This window comes from Nicotiana attenuata, chromosome 2 (genome assembly GCF_001879085.1).
Source record: "Nicotiana attenuata strain UT chromosome 2, NIATTr2, whole genome shotgun sequence".
Classification (NCBI taxonomy): domain Eukaryota; kingdom Viridiplantae; phylum Streptophyta; class Magnoliopsida; order Solanales; family Solanaceae; genus Nicotiana; species Nicotiana attenuata.
Window position 1 is genome coordinate 71654102 of NC_031990.1, and position 19875 is coordinate 71673976.

Consider the following 19875-nt stretch of genomic DNA (forward strand, 5'->3'; position numbering starts at 1 on the left):
ACAGTGTACAACCACATAACATACACACCACACATAGGCTTATAATAACATTCCTGATCACAATACTTGCCCGGAATCAAATCCTGCACCGGTCATAAGCCTCATATTCGATAGGAACCCGTTTTAAACCTCCATAACGTTGACGATGATACAATAACCACGAAAACCACATAACTAACACCTGAATCACCAAACTAATACAAGCGGACACACACCCCACAAGCTAAAACTCAAGAAGTACATAACGAAAATGACTAAATATGGAAAGGGAAAAACATAAAGGAACTATCAAACAAGTCCGTCAAGCACAAATTTTTCCTATCAAAACTAATTTACAAAACAATCTAATCAAGAAATTATTAAAGCATATAAAAGATTCACAAGGATCTCATACTGATATAACTCCCACCGCGGTATACAGCTCGGTCTCAACATATTAAATCATATGAAATAACGAGGGTCCTGCCCTCAACTCTGAATCTCAAGTAGGGTACACATCAAATCAGATGGAAAATCTCACTAGATCAATTCCGTCAACAAAATTGCAACACATACCGGCTCCCACACCGGTGGAGCTTAAAATCACGGCTAGTAGCCAATGATACTCATAAATCACATCAAGCCTACCGAAAAGGACAACAAGAATTTATCACTAGTCTCATAACTCTCAACAAGGACTAGAAACAGACGATAGGCGCGGCTATCACTCATAGAACCTCTCAATAGGGTAATCTCATAAACAGAGTGCAAATCATGAAACACTCCCATAAATGGAGTGTACTTGGTGAAATCAGAGGGCCTGATTTCCCGCCTTTGAGCTATCTCGAAGAGGTACCTCGAGACCCCGAGGACATGAAGCCACAACTTAGCCCTCTCCTCCGGGGCTTGTCAAGGCCCGATTCGAGGCCGAGATCAGGACAACGAGGGGAAGACCCCAAGACACGCGGTTGAGTCTGACAGGGCCGGCCTATCCATATGCTGAGGCATCGCATCAAGCCCTCACATCTCCATATTTCGTAAATTAAACATACATGTATTCATAACTGAGTTCTCCTCCTATATAAAGGGGACTCGCCCTACCTTGTAAGGGACTGATGTTGCTCCATTTCTCCACAAGTGCAATAATATCTCTCTTTCTCTCTCTCTCCTTTCTAAAACTTATTGGCTCTCATTGGTCCGAGGATACCTCGATATCCTTCGCATTTATATGTATTCTTCATCTTTATATGTGTTCTTAATCTTTATGTGTGTTCTTCATAGCATAACTCAATTTCGGCTATAAAGAGCTTTATGTGATTATACCTCTAACCGTTATATCGTCCTTGATTAACCCTGATAGCTCGAGCTCGACCTAGAAGTCAACCCTGAAGTCCCCATTGGCCAAGCCTATATCCGGGAAGCAGGCCCTTCGGTTCGACCCTCACCTCGTTTTAGTTCGCGCTGCATCGTTAAATTTCATATTACTAGCATCATTTGCTCTAACAACTAGCTCGGAAATAGATTACATATTTTTAGAGTCCCATTTTACAAATTTAATTGTCATTACCATTTTCACGGTAAACAGTTTGGCGCCCACCATGGGGCTAAAAATAATAGTGATTATTTTCTTGCTAGTTTCATGACACAAACGCATATCATCTTTCACATTTTTTCTTGTCGAAGATCCTTTGATTTCAGGAAAAAATGTCTGGCTCAGTAAATAGAGTTGAGAATGACCGCCTCGAAGATCACAGGGAAAATGGTGTAACTATCCCGGCCACTGGAGCACCACAGCAGAATCTCGATAACGCGCCCGACAAAAGTGTGCGACAAAAGTGTGCGACACAGCGACCGACAAGAAGTTTAAAAAAGCTCGGTCCTGGATGAACGGGAAGTTAGTCTTCACGTTATTTTTGAAATGTTGCAGGCACAGCAACTGGCCATTGATAGTTGCAAAGCCATCCGAGAAACCCCAACGTAGCAGCACCGGAAACAGCTTTCCCCGACGAGCGCACCACCGCTCGCGCATGCACAAAGAAAGACAACGACTTTCAAGATTACCCCGCCGCATAAACATACGCCGATGCCATCGAAACAGCAGCGGCGGAGACCGACAAGTCGGAGGGCGAACAAAGAGAGGATGAAACACCACAAGAAGTTACATCTCGCTCCCTGGTAGGACTAATGATATCGCATCCGGTTTCGGATGAACAGATAACCTTGGCCTTTGCTCGGGGTTCAAACAAAGCATACCCGTCGACTCCAAGTCGTTTCAAACGATGCTTAGCCAGATGCCCGGCCGAGACTTGGCCATGCATTTCTACCCAGCACCGGCCACTAATCGGGGCCATGACCGACCATCCCGAAACCTCTGCAGACCCAGCACACCCAAGCAGGCCTTCCACGAAGAAACTAATGCCAAACAGATGGAGATACCGTCCATGCGCCGCTAATAGGAGGAACGCCTCAAGATCCAACCTACCTCACAACGGTAGAGGAGTAGTTCGAGGGCGACATCCTCGGGGAACCTCCAGTGGAACCAGATTCGATGAGGCACAGCCAGCAGACAAACCTCGTCTAGAAGAGTACGGGCTCAACATTGTTATGCCAAATATCATAGTCGCCATAAGAGAAACCAGGAACCCTGAGCGACTCAGGCCTACTCGACCAAGGCCCCTTAGAAAGAACCACAACCCGATGCAGGATCCGCAAAACGCAAGCGGCAGCAGGGCCACGAATGACTTCCATCTCAAAAATATGGCAGCCGTGTTACTCAGTCAAAATCGCCACCGAGTACTATCGAGCGGTCAGGCCCAAATCTTGCCCGAGGAAAGAAGACAACCAGGAAGGATAAAGCAAACAAGCCACGACGTATTACCGCGACAATGAAAGAGCGGTGACGCCCTCCGAGAACTCACAACATGGGAAGTAAAAATACCCGCTGCCGGGACAAAGACAGATCCGGGGAAATATTTCCAAAGGTACTCTTGCATCTAGGGAGAAGGGCACCATGGCTCCACCGCAGCATCGCGCCAGCACATTGGTAAACCTCTCCCTCATCCGCTTAATCTTAAAATAAAACATGTGATCATAGATTCAGGAAGTTCGGTCGCCTACAATGACGGTGTCAGACCAAAAGTCAATAGGGCGGTTCGCATTAACGGACCGAATCGCCCCACATCCTGAATCCTTGGTGAATTCCAAATGACAAATCGCCGAAAAGACCGTTCTCTCAATATAGCCCACCTGAGTTTGAGCCGGGACATCGAGCCTTACACCATCATAGGAAGCGCAATGTATAGACGTCTTATTCAGGCGACCACCGACGCACTACCCGAAGGCGCCGACGGTCCTATCTCGCCAAAGGATTGAGATTCCTCGCAAAGGGCAGAACTAGAATAAGCCGTCAGGGACACACCGGGTCCCGGAACATCGCCTACACACCCCGCGGTAAGAAAGAACTGCTTTGCTCCTTCGTTTTCTTTTTCCTAACCTGAACGCAGATAATTGGCTAGGACATTCGGAGGTTCTGAAGACTCTACCCGGAGATTCCTAGGCCTCATATAGGAGACCGCCACATTTTTCTTCCTTCACTCGGGCTTTCGCCCCAAAAGGGACCTTGTCAACAAGAATATTGGCAGAACAGCGTACCAGAAGATGGTCTGATGATGTCGTAGGCTTTATTTCGATAGCCCAACAATGAACGATGGTTTGCCTCTAAGAGCATCTCCCCTCGGAAGGACCAAGATACGGCGGACTAAAACCCTATCGGGAATTATACGCTGGGTCAGACGGTCCGAGAAGCCGCGCACGCACAGGTCGAGTTCAGAATGACGAAACAATGTACATCTATACCAAGAAATAAAAGGATATCTTCTCGGCATTTTATTCTCCGAACAAAGAAATCTCAAGTGTATCCCCGGGAGGGGCCCCCCTCCACCGAATGCATTCCGAAATACTCGAAGACTTAATGCCTACAATTGGGCACTCGCACGACCCCAGGGTCGGAACTCCGAGCTCGTAAAGCCTCCACAATGCAGATCCGGGTTCACAAGAAGCGGTCTTCACGCTTAAACAACTTGATGACTCGGAGACTGACGACAACCGCCATACGCTGGAAAATCCGAAACTGTAAGACCCTTAGCGGGCAGACTCGACATAACCAAGTCCATTCTACATCACCCATAAACTGTAAGACCTCAATAAGCATGACAATCTGTAAGACCTCAATAGGCATGACAAACTGTAGGATATCAACAGACATGACAAACTGTAAGACCTCAACAGGCATGAAAATCCCGAAGTTTAGGCTATACGTTGCATTTGTAAGAATCCCGAAAGGGCATACCCTCAGTGTAGACATCTAAACTATCACTCGGGATCAAAAAATGGCTACGGCCAAACTCACATGACTATGGTCACAACGGCTGATATAGCCAGAATAACGTGACTCGGGGACGCCCGATCATCGCTAAACAAAAATCGCAGGCCACTACTTTGAACATACTTCGGAAAAGAACCGGTTAAAACATGCTTTCCTCAAACAGGCAAACAACGGGCTATGAACCTTCCGAGGTGCTCGAAATATCGCCGATAACGACATGAAATCAAGGTTCTTCTAAGAACCGACGACGGGTCAGGCAAAAATCTTTCAAAAAGACGTCAACGAGCGGAAAGCAAAGCCTATAAAAATCCCACGGGCAAAAACAACATAAGCGCCATTGTCGCCAGCTAAGCAAGCTTACGGGCCACATATCAAAAGGTCTCTACGACCAAACAAACGTAAGAGCCATTGTCTCCAGCCAAAATTGACAACTTGAGGATTAAAGTGAGCTCGAGTCGTAACCCGATTCGGTGACCGGATCCAAAAATAGTTAACTAACCAAGCCTACGGGCCACATATGGAAAGGTCTCAACGACTGAAACAGCGTGCAAAGCATTACCCCCATTCAGGAAATCGAAGGCGCTTAAAGGTCAATTAAAGCCCGAATCGCAACGCATCTTTGAGACTGGACACACAATAAGCACAAAATTGCAGCATGCCTAAGGGCACGACATAAACGCCATGATCGCCAGCAGAGTGAGCCTCCGCGTCACCCGCTTATAAGGTCACCTCGACTCGAGGCAAAGAAGGCCACCATCACCCGCCCATGCGGATAGGGAAGAGCTTAAAAGTCAATTACAGCTCGACTCTCAAAACGACTCGGAGACTGCACCTAAATAGCCGGACAAAGAGCAGGGACCGCATCGCTTGCTCGCGTCAAGAATCGAGCCTAGGAGCCCCGAGCTAGCCCGGTTTGTCCCAGACCTACGAGGATTCCACCAAACATCGAAACTGGCCTGCCTGATCGAAGGCAATAACGAAAAGAGATGCGATAAGTAGTAAAGCTTCAAAATCTCTTCTTATGTCGCACACTCTCCATAATCAGACATGTTCTACATATATCAAAAATGAAGCAACAAAACGGCACAATCTACGATCCATTCCAAAGGGCTACAGCTCGTCGGGCTCACACCCCGTCCCGTCAGCAAGAAATGACCACACGTCACGCTCATCCGGCCTTGCTCGATCCAATTCATTAGAAAGAATGAAGCCCCTCACGCCAACCTCCTCGAGTACTTCTCTTCGGGATCTGCAACGGACATAGTCCTCGATCCTTTTCTCCCGGTCGAGAGCTCGCTTCAGCTTGGCCTGAGCATCTGTGGCATCCTTCATACGGATCGCCATCTCTTGATCAGCATTGGTTCAACCTAGCATCGCCTTAGCCCGGGCGTCAATTATCTCGGCCCGGGTCTTCAAAAGTTCGGACTCGAATTTCTTGATCATATTTGCTTGGATTTCGGCATTATGTCGAGCCAAGCAGAGTTGGACTTCAAAGACAGGAACCTTGTCCAAGGCATTTGCCTCCTCTAAAACATGAGCTTGCACCTGAGCCCTTAGCTCGCCACAAGCAGCCCTGGCACGATCGATATCGCCCTTAAGGCACTCCATAGCCTTCGCCTTTTTCTGCAGCTGATATAACAAAGAAGGGCTTTAACCTAAAAACCCCGAAGAAAGCAAAGCTTAAGCTGCGTAAAGTTACCTGCTCCGTCAAATAGCTCTCATAATTCAAGCTTCGATACGCTTCACATCGCCAATGCAGCAACTCGCCCTCCCTCTCCTCGCTAAGCAGCCTAAGAGATTCTGCCTCACCCCAAACTTTCTGAAGCTTGGCCCCTTGACAGACCAGCTCAGACATCAGCCTGTCACGGGCCTGCACAAGGAAAACTCAATGACGAATAAAAGACCCGGAATAGAGAGAAACTGCGCCTAAACTCACCACGAAGTGAAGCCGGCAGACTTCCTCGAAGTCGGAGCATACTCCTGTTGATCCTGTATCTTCGCCCCCAGGAGAACCGGCCTCGGGCAAAGCATATCCCTCGAAAGCATCACCGACCTAGAATCAGGTACTCCGGGGGCAGCGGACCCAAACAAAGCCTTCTCCTTGGAGACACTGGCCTGATCAGCACCACTAGGAGCTCCATCGCCTCGAGGGGCGAGAAGAGGGGCGGCGACTCTTTCCCCTCTTCGAAAGAGCACTGTCTCATCCAAAGGAACTGTCCGATGCCTGCAAGCAGCAAATCCAATACAAGTAAAAAGGGGAAAAATATTACCTCAAGTATGCGAAGGCCAAAGGCAAAGGCAACATGCGCACATACACTGGTATTTCGCTCCCCACCTGACGCGAAGCACAGCTCGCCACCGACGCTCGTCGCAGGACGAGTGGGTCACCAGCCTCCGGACCCAGCCGGGCAGATGAGAGACTTCGCCTGGCGTCCATGAATTTGCTATGACAAGGTAAAAACACTATTATTTAACTAACTTCCGCTATAGGTACAACCTGAAAAAGCACCAGACGCTCCACTCACGTGCATAATTCCACCCTTCGGGAAATAGCAAAAGCTCCACGGGGATAATGTCGACCGTCCGGACCCGGACGAACCAACCAACCCATTCTCGACCCACCTCCTCTTCGTCATCAACAACAAAGGGTGGGGATGAACGACACTCCAGGGTTAGCAGGCCCTGGTGATGAAAGGGTCGATACAGCCGGATGAGGTGATCGAGCGAGAATCCAAGATCAGCTTTCTCCGCAAAGAACCTCATCATCAGCACCACCCACCAAAACGACGGATGTATCTGCGCCAAAGTAACCCGATACTTCAAGCAAAAATCAAGTACGACCCTATCAAGGGGCCAAACGCGAAAGGATACAGGTATACACTCAAGAATCCGTCAGTGGTATCCGCAATATTCTCTCCTGAAGGAAGCACCTGCAGCGCTATCCTCTCACTCCATCCGCAGTATTTTGTCACCATCTCCAAATGCTCCCCCCTTATCAAAGATACTGTCTTCAGAAAGAACTCCCTCAGCTCCCGAACGCCGGCAACAACACTCTCCGCTCTCTGCCATGCCATCCCCGAAGTGGTTGCCATGACTATGGTAAAACTAACTGCGCAAAGCAAGGGTGCGCACCAACACTTTTTGCACCTGAGGAAATGAGGAACCCTATGCCAAAGTGGGAGTACAGCTACCTTAAGATAGTGAAGTCCTGCGAAGAAGCCGAAGACGCCCCACTTATATGCTAAGAAACGGCAACGTTTCGCCTACTCGAAGTAAGCTCCGGAGAGCCTATGACATCGGTACAGTCCAATGGGATAATACCCGACCCCGAAAGTATCCTTTGACAAGAACTCAAGACTCGAGGAACCGTCCGCATTATCCCCGAGCTCGAGATAGCATCTCGCCTCGAGGATCCCCGCCGAAGAGAAATCGAAATTTGCGAAGCTTTCCATGCCGTCACTCAACGCGAGGTCATTTCGGATTTCGTGATTCCCTTTCTAAAAAAGAAAGAATCAACGCAAGAAGCTCCAATCGCGAAAGCTCCGCAAATGTTCGAAGCGGTGCTTGAGTATAGACAACCCCTCAGCAAAAAAAACTATCTCGTACGTATCTAAAGGAAGTTGTCCGCATCGAAAATCAAAGGGGACCCCCTGGACCAAAAGCTGGACTTCACCCAGGATAACATCCTCGAAGGCCCCGCAATTCGACACATTATCTCCATGTAATTCGAAGGGCCCCGGCAGCCCCGTCCTATCCGATCAATCAAGGATTGCCCTGAGGTACAACGATGGCCTCGAGAGGGAGCCATGCCGATCAGTAGAGAAGCGGAAAGAATGCTTGCACCCATGTCAAATATCGGCAGTCAAGAAGTAAAAGGAGGCATTCAAAGGGCCTCGAGGGGCGTGAAAACATGCAGTTACTAGGCAAAAGTCAAAGGCAGAAATCAAAGAGATATATTCATATTCATAAAAATTCATGTACAACAGCCCCCAAAGGGTCATTACATACAATTACGAAAGCCTACGGGAGTCTACCCCTAGAGAAAAGGAACGGAAGGATGTACATGTGATGAAACCCGGAAGCCCAGTCCGCCCTCGAGGGTGCATCTCTTGTATCAGCGTCCTCGAGCATTGCACCCTTGTGGGTGACTCCTTCGACCTCCACCTCCTCTAGGTTCCCAGCTCAATCCCTCAAGGGATTCCCGCTGGAGAAGATGAAGAAGAAGAAAAGCAGGGGATGCAGAGGAGGCAGAGAAAAGAGACATGGACCGCCGAAGCCAGAGGTTGAAGATTCGGCGGGCCTCAACCTCGACGACTGGTAGGGCCACCTTATCCCTCGGGAAAAAAGAGCCCTAAGGATGAGGCGCCACACCGGGCCCGGGTAGTAGAGTGAGCAGCGGTGTATAATCTGAACGACTGTCTACAGAAGAGGGAGACCGACTCCCCATCTATCACCACCTCGGGCTAACAGTAGCAGCAAAAACCAACATACCAACGACCACAGCGGGTCAACGCGATTATGCACAACAAAGGGACGTCCCAGCGAAGAGCCATAGCACAACTTAAGCGAGCTCCTCCTAACGACCTTGAGGCCATAAGCCCCAAGCATGATGTTCAAAGATAGAAGAAGGTGACAAGAAGGGATAGGCATACATGCCGACGAAGGTATTGGGATAGGAAAAACAACGCCAAGGCACCCCATTTATAGGGGCAACAACACGGTCGTCGAGGCTCTGGAAGACTGATGGACGAATGCAATTATTGCATCCTGGAAAAACCAAATCGACGTCAGTACTTTTACCTTAAAGAACGGAAATGACGGTGTATAAAGCATGAGTCTATGAGATATGCCATCTATCACGAAAGATTGCACCACAATTCGAATCGCCACTGTACTCTTGACGTGAGGAGTTTGAGGAGTCAATGGCCATAATCGTTTCCTATCGCTTCGTTCTAAGAAACGCGGAGACTATCTGTACTCGGTGAAATCAGAGGGTCTAATTTCCCGCTGTCACACCTCCTTTTTACACACCCGAAGGTAGTATAAGGGAGTTTTTCCAATTTAAGTGACATTATTCGAAATGGGATTAATTATTTATCAGAGTCGCCACTTGGGATAGTTTATTTGGTGTCCTAAGTCACCGGTTTATGTTAAATCCCAAATCGAGGAAAATTTCGACTATCCTTTTGAAGTCTGCGAACCAGAAATTCTGAATAAGGAATTCTGTTAACCGGGGGAAGGTGTTAGGCATCCCCGAATTCCGTGGTTCTAGAACGGTCGCTTAAACTATTATAATTGGCCTATTATCTGATTTTAATACATGTTTTAGCCTATGGTATATTTTAACTTATTAACCGCTTTTAATTAATTTTAGGAAGATTCAACGTTATTTAAAACATGCCTTGAACCACGCCACATGAAATGCACCCGCGCTTCGCGACACGTTTTATTTAACGTTGTTGAGAATTCAAATTGGGTCACATGAAATGCACACCCGAATTTAATAAATAAAGGAAATCAATTAAAATAGCGCGCCTAAAGCAACTACGAAATTTCAGATTAATAACAAGGTTTGCGAGGGCCATGAAAAATTCAATTGATGGCGCACCTCAATTTTTCTATAAAAGCTAGCTAGTTTTATGAGGGCCATGGACTTAACGATTTTATTTGGCATGGCACGCCTCAATTTATTAAAACTAACATGATAAAAATCAATGCAAAACCACTGAAACAAATTGAGTCTAGCCCCAAAATTTTACAAACCAATACTAACAATTATACATTATTGTAATAGCACTGCTGTAAAACGCGTGACTAATCTGAATCTTGGCACAACAATGAAACTTTATACTAAAATTATGCAAATCTAAATCATACTTTTGAATAATAAAGAAACAAATACATCAAGATCTATTTGTCTTTATGGTAAGTCCCAAAAATTCCAAGTAGCAAATTTCATTTGTACTGAAGTTTATTGCGTACTGTCGTTTGAGGATTTTCGGGATTCTACTACAATTTTGAGCATAATCTCCTAATTTGTAACATTTCAAAACGGGGAAGCACAGCAACTAGTAATATACATTGTTGTTTCAAGATATGCAAAGTATAATGACAATTTCATTTACTTACATTACTTCAACATTCAGTCGATTACTCTAAGACACACATCTGAGCTTTAACCCAATGTACTGATATTTAGATGAAGAAATTTTAACTTATAACTTTAATGGAACCTTTAATTTTCACTAGATGAATCACATAATATTTGTTCTAGCAATTATAGCAGAATTTAAACCCAAAAATGTTAGAAGCAGTAGGCCGGTATCTCAATATTCATCCAACACATGATACCAAAATCACAAGCAATAAAGAAATAAAGAAGAAATGAACCTGAAATTAGAAAAATAAGCCAACTGATTCAGATATTAACTTAAAAATTCAAGCGAAACAGCATCGGCAAAGTCGAGCAAGAACCTCAAGCAAAATCGAAACCTCGAACGGAGACCTTAATCACCGATTTTAATTCAACAGCAACTCCATCCTTTTTTGTATTTTTGGATTCGAACTCAAATCAGGCTAGTAGAAGCTATTTTCTTTAGATTAACCAAACGGGGTTTTTTTATAAGAGAAATGAGAGCCCGTTCCCTTTTTTTTTAAGTGTGTCGTTCTTCTTTTTTGGGAATTTGTGGGGCTGCTGACTTCTAGCCTAGGGAATTTTCTTGGTTGTAGAATTTTTTTTGGTTTTTTGCTAAGTCTCCAAAAATGAAGAAGAACGCGGATCAAGGGTGTTTTTAGGTGTAGGTGTTAGTTAGGAATTAGGTACTATTATATAGGGGTAGAAATTAGGTTAGGGGTATGGGCCTAGGAATTATGGGCTTGGAAATTATGGGCTAGGTCCAAAATTAGGCCTAAAAATGGGTTGCTCGAGCCCAAGTTTTTTTCTTTCCCCGCGAACGAGATTAAAAGACGATCTCATTTATTAATTAGTCCTACTAACGAGATTAAAAGACGATCTCATTTATTAATTAGTCCTACTTAAGTAAAATTACTTTTAAAATAAGACTAGCCGTTAAAATAAACTATTTTTTTTTGGTATTTTTTAAGATTAAAAATGACTACAAAACATTAATGGAACATTTTTTGTAATTTTCATTTTTCTTGTAATAAAATAAAGTAAAAGAGTAAAAATTAGTTGAAATAGCTATATTAGGCCTAAATTAAATATTTACGTGCTAAAATATGAAAAATCTTGGGGAGGGTCAAAAATCACATGTCTACACCCGCCACTTAGCCCTCTCCTTCGGGGCTTGTCAAGGCCCGATTTGAGGCCGAGATCAGGACAAAGAGGGGAAACCCCCAAGACACGCGGTTGAGTCTGACAGGGCAGGCCTATCAATAGCCTATGCTGAGGCGTCGCATCAAGCCATCACCTCTCCATATTTCGTAAACTAAACATACATGCATTCGTAACTGAGTTCTCCTCCTATATATAGGGGACTAGCCCTACCTTGTAAGGGACTGATGTTGCTCCATTTCTCTACAAGCGCAATAATATCTCTATCTCTCTCTTCTTTCTAAAACTTGTTGGCTCTCACTGATCCGAGGATACCTCGATATCCTTCACCTTTATATGTGTTCTTCATCTTTATATGTATTCTTCATCTTTCTACGTGTTCTTCATCTTTATGTGTGTTCTTCATAGTATAACTCAATTTCAGCTACAAAGAGCTTTATTTGATTATACCTCTAACCTTTATATCGTCCTCGATTACCCCTGATAGCTTAAGCTCGACCTCAAAGTCAACCCCGAAGTCCCCATCGGCCAAGCCTACATCCGGACAGCAGGCCCTTCGGTTCGACCCTCACCTAGTTTTAGTTCACGCTCCATCGTTAAATTTCATATTACTAGCATCATCTGCTTTAACAACTAGCTCGGAAATAGATTACGTATTTTTAGAGTCCCATTTTACAAATTTAATTGTCATTACCATTTTCACGGTAAACATGGAGTAACAGATAGGGGAAGTTACCCCGATAAGCAGAATTGAGATGAAATACGGATGGTACTCCTCCATAACAAACCGATAGCATACCTGAATGACATCATCTAGCGCAGCGGCCTCAAGCCTACCATGTGAGACACATCAACGGTTCAGGCCTCCCCCTCTTGGGCGCCCTCTACTCGCCTGGATACCTCGTTGTGGCACATCGGCTCGATGTCTGGGACAATCTCTCACCATATGGCTAACATCTCCACACTCGAAGCAGCCCCTCTACTGACGTGGCTATGGGAACTTTGCAGTACGGGTACTTTGAGACCCATGAACACCTGAATAACTAAGTGTAGCATGAAGCGCAAAATGAAATGGCTGACCTACTAAACCTCTACTATGTCGTACCCTGCCTCCAAAATAAGGACCAGCAGATCTCTCCAATCTACGAGGCCTCCTTGCCTCCCTGTACTCTCTCTCTCTTGATCTCGTCTCCCCTAAGCTGGAAAGTAGTAAAAGCAACCCCACTCGACTCAACAATACCGATAGTGTGGAGATGCGATGGCACTCCTAAAGAATACCCTGTGCACTGTCTGAAGCCAAACCACTGAATGTAGGAGGGTCATATTTTCTTGAACCATGCAAATCTAAGTTGCTCTTCCTCGGGTACTGCTGCCCTAACCACGGGTTGAACTGAAACCACAAATTGTGCCGCCATGAAACCTGGGACATGACAAACGGAAACTCGCAGCTCTGAGTGTGGTCTAGCTGCGGCACATACTCCTCGTCGGCCTATGCCTTTGTCTCTTGCGATACCTGCTTCAGAAGTAGCGTCATCAATAACCGCATCTTGTGTCCTCACCGTCGGTGATAGAATAGAAGGATAAAAATTAAAACTCCAAGATCAATAAGCTCGCACGATAAGAATGAAGGAAGTGAGATTATCCTATAAGTTCCGTAGCCTCTCGAAGATAAGTACAAATGTCGCCGTACCGATCCGCAAGACTCTACTAAACTCGCTTATGACTCGTAGCACCAATGAACCTAGAGCTCTGATACCAACGTTTCACGACCCAACTTTACCTCCGTTTGGGTATCGTGATGGCACCTAGTCTTAGGGACTAGGTAAGCCTAACTCATACTGAAATACCACAATAATACATGAATTTTAACAGTCTAGAAGCACAAATCTCCACAAAATTTGTAATTCCTAAAACCTGGTCGTACAAGCAATAAGCTCTATAGAGTTTTGCTACAACTTCTAAACACAACCGTATGGAAATAAGTACAACAGTGTGAATATAAAATAGGAAGGTGACTCCGAAGCCTGCGAACGCAGCAGCAGGACTACCTTGAGTCTCCCCGGCAAGAATCCACAAAGCTACTAGCTAACAATACCTGGATCTTCACAAAAAAAAATGTGCAGAGGTGTAGTATGAGCACACCACAGCGGTGCCCAGTAAGTATCAAGACTAACCTCGGTGGAGTAGTGACTAGGAACAGTCAAGACACCTACTGGTCTAATATACAGAACATGATATTTATATAGAGATTACGCAATACAACAAATAATACAGTAATTGAAATAAGGAAAGAAAAATAGCAAGTACTCGGCGGAACACCATAAGGAAAACGCGGAAAGGTAAACGAGGAGACAGTCCATAATCGAAATCACAAATACGGTAAAGTCAAGTCATAACCCAACAACTTTGATAATTCTCACCTTAAGTCTTAACCAGCAAGCATTAATCACATAATCAAATTCTTTTCAAGTGATAAAAATGGTTTGAAATATACTTCCTTCAAATAAATGTTCTTTTCAAAAGAGTTTCTTTCAAAATAATATTTTCAAATATAATTTTTTCAAACAAATTTTCAACAAGTATCAGTCACCCTGTGACATTTCAAAATAGTTAAATTAAAAATAAGTAGCTCCAAATATAATCTTTTCAAAAAGAGAACCTTCGAATATAAGTCACCATGTGACACCTCATCTCATAATCATACAATATGGGTCTCAACACCTGAACCCTAACACTTGGCATCATGTGCCCTCGACATACCTCCTGATTATACTGACAACTCACGTACCCCAAAAGGGTCATTCTCACATGGAAGGCAAATAACAAAGTGTGCGTCTATACTCACAAATCTCAAAGAGCCTCCCATCCGATAAGGGTTATTAACCACGTGTATGCTTGTGCAAATGTCCTAACATAGTTCATACCAACTAGTAAGTATAAGGAATGGAACGGACAACACCTATAATGTTTACACAGGGATAGGATCTATAAAAACATCAGCTCAGAACGCAATGATTTTAACAGGGGATCTCCTAGGATATCGTCCCGTATCCCCAAAAGTAAATGTGCAAAGGATCTCCCGGGATATCGTCCCGTAGTCCCAAAGTAAATACGCAGCGCAGCAAATAGAAATAGCAGTCACAGCACAACAGAAAGCTCGTACATCACCACGATACATATAACATCAACAAAAATGACAATAATACAAGACAAGTAATCAACTTAATGACTGTAAATCACAAGGAAACGGTACAACCAACTCATAAGGAATAACCACAGAAAAGAAAGCTGGCATAAAGGGAATAGTTCAAAACAGGAAAAGCTAACGTATAACGACGATCCCACAATATACAAGTTAATAACAAGGAAATCAACGCGAGTCAAGTAGCCCCAAATAAGGGCAAGTCAACAAAGAAATATGTTATCTAACTCCTTTTAATGTTGGACAATTTCAAGGATATTCGATAATACAATTAGGGAAAGATGATCTTTAGCTTCACCTAAGAATAAACAAAATTTCAGGAAGGATAATAATAATTCTCAAATAGGACAAACAGCTATGAAAAGATAACATGGCAACAGGAGAAGCGAAATTCTTCAATTAAATCAAATTGGAGTCAGTTAAGCGATAACAATGAATCACGGAGCAATTATTTCCAATCAAGCAAGTAGATGTGAAACTAGTAAATAGGAAACTCAGTCATGTCAAGAACACATTCATACACAGTGAATATAAGGACCTAAGAACTCTAAAAGACCAATTTTTCATAGATAAGTCCGAGCACGCACTCGTCACCTCGCGTACACGAATTACAATCAACATAGAAGACTCAAATACTAGGGGGAAGTTCCCCACACAAGGTTAGGCAAGATACTTACCTCAAAGACGACACACCGATGCTCTAAAATTCACTTTTCGGGTGAAAACAATCTCTGGACGGCTCAAATCTAACCAAATTAACCTCAAAGCACAAATAAAACACATAAGAAACTATTCCGGATCATAAAGTCTTAATCTTTAACAAAATCCAAAAATCGGTTCAAAAGTTGACCCCCGAGCCCGCACCTCGAAACCCAACAAATTTTAAAAAAACCGAATACCCATTTCGATACGAGTTCCACCATACAAAATTTATCAAAATCCAATTCCATTTGGTCCCTCAAATCGTGATTTTTAATTTTAAACATTTTCTTCAAGTACCAACTCCATCCCCAACCCAAAACACAATTTAAATGATAAAAATAAATAATATCATGGAATATGTTTGATTTTAGGTGAAAAACACTTAACCAATCGATTTGCTTGAAAAACCCCAAAAGAGGCTCCCAAAACCGAAGTTTAAAACTCAAAATATGAAGGAAATGGCCAAACCCTCGACTTATATGATTCTGCCAGCACTTCTGCGCAACCGTAGATGCGCCTGATCAACCGCACCTGCGCTCAACTCCACTTCTACGCCCAGGGATCCGCTTTTGCGGCAGCGCACGTACGTTCCAAATCCTCCGTATCTGCGGAGACTGCCCAGACCAGCTCCTCTTGCACCTCTGTTTCGTCCTTCGCACCTGCGACCATCGCACATGCGCCCAAGGTCCGCAGGTGCGATTACACTAGAACTCAGCCTCCCTAAAACCATAGAAAATCATTTGCGACTCGTTCGAAACACGGTCGGGGCCCTCGAACCCCGTCCAAGCATACCAACAAGTCATATAACCTAACAAGGACTCGCTCGGGGTCTCAAGTAACATCAAACATTGCTGAAACGACAAATCACACCATGAATCAAACTTAGGATTTTCAAATCTTCCAACATCAAAAACTTGTGCCGAAACCAATCAAATCAACTCGGAATGACGCCAAATTTTACAGAAAAGTGCAAAATGACATAACGGAGCTGCTCCAGCTCTCGGAATCGCATTCCAACCTCGATATCGCAAAAGTCAAATACGGGTCAAACTTCTCCATTTTCCAAGCCTCAACTTTTCCAACTTTCGCCGAAACGCCTCAAATTACCCAAAGAACCTCCAAATTTGAATCCGGATACGCGCCTAAGCCCAAGTTCACCATACGAAGCTGTTGAGATCGCCCAAAAGCCATTCCCGGGATGTTTACTGAAAAGTCAAATTCCAGTCAAATTCACATCGCTTAAACTCCCAAAACTAGATTCCTTCTTCCAATTTGACTCTGAATCATCCGTTAAGTGAATTCAACCATGCACGCAAGTCGATAATCATATTATGAAGCTGTTCCAGACCTTACACCGCTGGAAGGAGCTTAATTTCTCAAAATGACCGGCCGGGACGTTACAATTGTCTTTGTCACTATTTGAGATTCAAAATGGTGAAAGGAGTTAATATTAAAAATAATAAAATAAAAATGTTATAGTTTTACAATAAAAGATAGAGGTTGGAATATTGTGAATCGGCAAAATAAAACCATTATAATATGATGAATCGTCCGATAGTTTTGAGTATTTTAGCCCTGATCCCCTATATTATGCTTCCTCTATGTTATATTGTGGTTATGTGACTTTTCATGGTACTTGGTTTCGGGTTCGGGAGAGTTCCAGAGTGAAATGGGAAATATAGTCTCTAAGTTGGAAGTTTAAGACATAGAAGTTGACTGTAGTTTAACTTGTGTGTAGATAACTCCAAAATATTATGATGGTTCCAATATCTCCGTAGGGTGATTTTTGTCTTAGGAGCGTATCTGGATGTTGATTTCGAGGTCTTTAGTTCGTTTCAGCGTACATTGGTGAAAGTTGGAAGATTTTTGGAAAAGTTTGACCATTAGTGGACATTTTGATATCGGGGTCAGATTTTGATTCCATAAGTTGGAATAGGTCCGCAATGTCAATTATGACTTGTGTGTAAAATTTGGAGTTAATTAGAGTTGTTTTGGTGTGAATTGGCGTTGGTTTCGGAATTCGGAAGCTTGAATCGATGCGCAATTCGTGATTCTAGTATTGTTTGGTGTGATTTGACGCTTCGAGCGTGTACGTATGATACATTAAGACTGGTTGGTATGCTTGATTGAGGTCTCAGGGGCATTAGGTGTTATTCGGACCATGTTCGGGACATTTCGGATCATTGAAGAATAGCTGAAGTTATTGGTTTTTCTCAGGTTTGGTTTCATTCAATGCGTTAGCAAGGTATGGTACGCGATCGCAAAGGGGTTTGTGAGGAAAGTATGTTTTTACTCACCACATTCACAGAGAGAAGGTAGCGATCGTGGCAGTGGTGGAGGTTGTGCTTCGCGAACACGTAGAGAGGATCGTGTTCGCGTACAAGGAAATGAGGCAGCAGGGTCACGCGTAGTTGTGCTTCATGATTACGAGGGCGAGTTCACAATCACGTAGGACTGGGTATTCATTTATCCCTGTTCACGTGGAGTCAACCAGGTTCGTGAAGGCCATTATGGGGGCAAACTTGTTTCTTCTTTGCAATCGCGAAGGATATTCTGCGATCGCGATGTGCAAATTACTAGGCAGCAAAACATAAGTTTGAAATCGATGGTTTATTTCATATTTCACAATTTGGACATAGAGACTCAGTTTGACGTGAAATTTTTAGGGATTTTTCAGAGGGATTGTTGGGGTAAAAGTTCTTAACTCGATTTTGATAAAATTTCACTAATCTATCATTTGATTTCATCATGTAATTAGGGATTTGGTGTGGAAAAATTGGGGAAAAGTGTTGAAGGTCTTAGACTAAATTTTTGAGTTATGAAGGGTGAAAGGAGGTCGGAATTGAATAATTCTTGTATGGGGTGACTCTTTCCTCCTCGAATAGGTCTAGAAACATACATGGACCCTCAAATAGTGGTGGGTATCCGCTCCGCATCTCCCGCTCGGTCTCCAAATTGACCTCCTCCACGGGCTGACCTCTCAACTGTACATTCACTGAAGCTATATCCTTTGACCTCAACTTTCGAACCTGACACCCCAAAATGACCACCGGCTCTACATCATAAGTCAAATCACCATCCAGCTGCCGTGCTGAAATCCAAAACATGAGATGGATCACCGACATACTTCCGAAGTATAGAAACATGAAATAGTGGATGCACACTCGATAAGCTAGGTGGCAAAGCAAGCTCATAGGCCACCTCCCCAATCTTCTGTGGCACCTCAAAAGGCCTAATAAACTGTGGGCTCAACTTGCCCTTCTTTCCAAATCTCATAAAACCTTTCATGGGTGAGACCTTCAGCAAGACATTTTCCCTAACCATGTAAGACACATCACAGACCTTTCTGTCAGCATAACTCTTCTGTCTCGATTGCGCCGTGTGAAGCCTCTCCTGAATTAATTTCACCTTGTTGAATGCATCCTGAACCAAGTCCGTACCAAAAATCCTAGCCTTACCGGCTTAAAGAAACCAACTGGAGATCTACACCGCCTCCCATATAAAGCCTTATATGGAGCCATCTGAACACTCGACTGATAACTATTATTGTAAGCACACACCGCGAGTGGCTAAAACTTGTCCCATGAACCCCCAAAATCAATGACACAAGCGCGTAGCATGTCCTCCAATATCTGAATAGTGCGCTCGGACTGTCCGTTCGTCTGAGGGAAACCTATCAAACCACCTCCGAATGACCTCAAATTGCACAAAAGTTAGAAATGACACCACGAAACTACTCCAACTCCCGAAAATCCAATTCGACCCCGATATCAAAATTTCTACCAGTGGCTAAAATTGCCAAAATTCGAACTTTCGCCAATTCAAGGCTAATTCTACCATGGACCTCTATATCACATTATGGACGCGCTACTAATTCCAAAATCATATAAGGGGCTCACATACCCATCAAATTTCAAATCCGATGTCGTTTACACACAAGTCAACATCCGGTCAACTTTTCCAACTTAAGCTTCTAATTTAGAGACTACGTGTCTCAATTCACTTCAAAACCACTCCGAACTCGAACCAACTATTCCAGTGTATCATGATGTAGCTAATGAACACAATAAGAAGCAGCAACTAGGAAAATGGGGCTATAACTCTCGAAACGACTAGCCTGGTCATTACTAATATATACCTACAAATATAGATAATTAGTATTTCGTGATTATAATTTCTACTATATTTTATTGAAAATATTAATTTTGTTTAAACTAAAATTTTGGAGGTTAAAAGGGAAAAAGGATACAATTGCAAATATCTAATTAAACGCAAGATGTCCATCTTTTAAATTCATTTGGCCCAAATGACAAG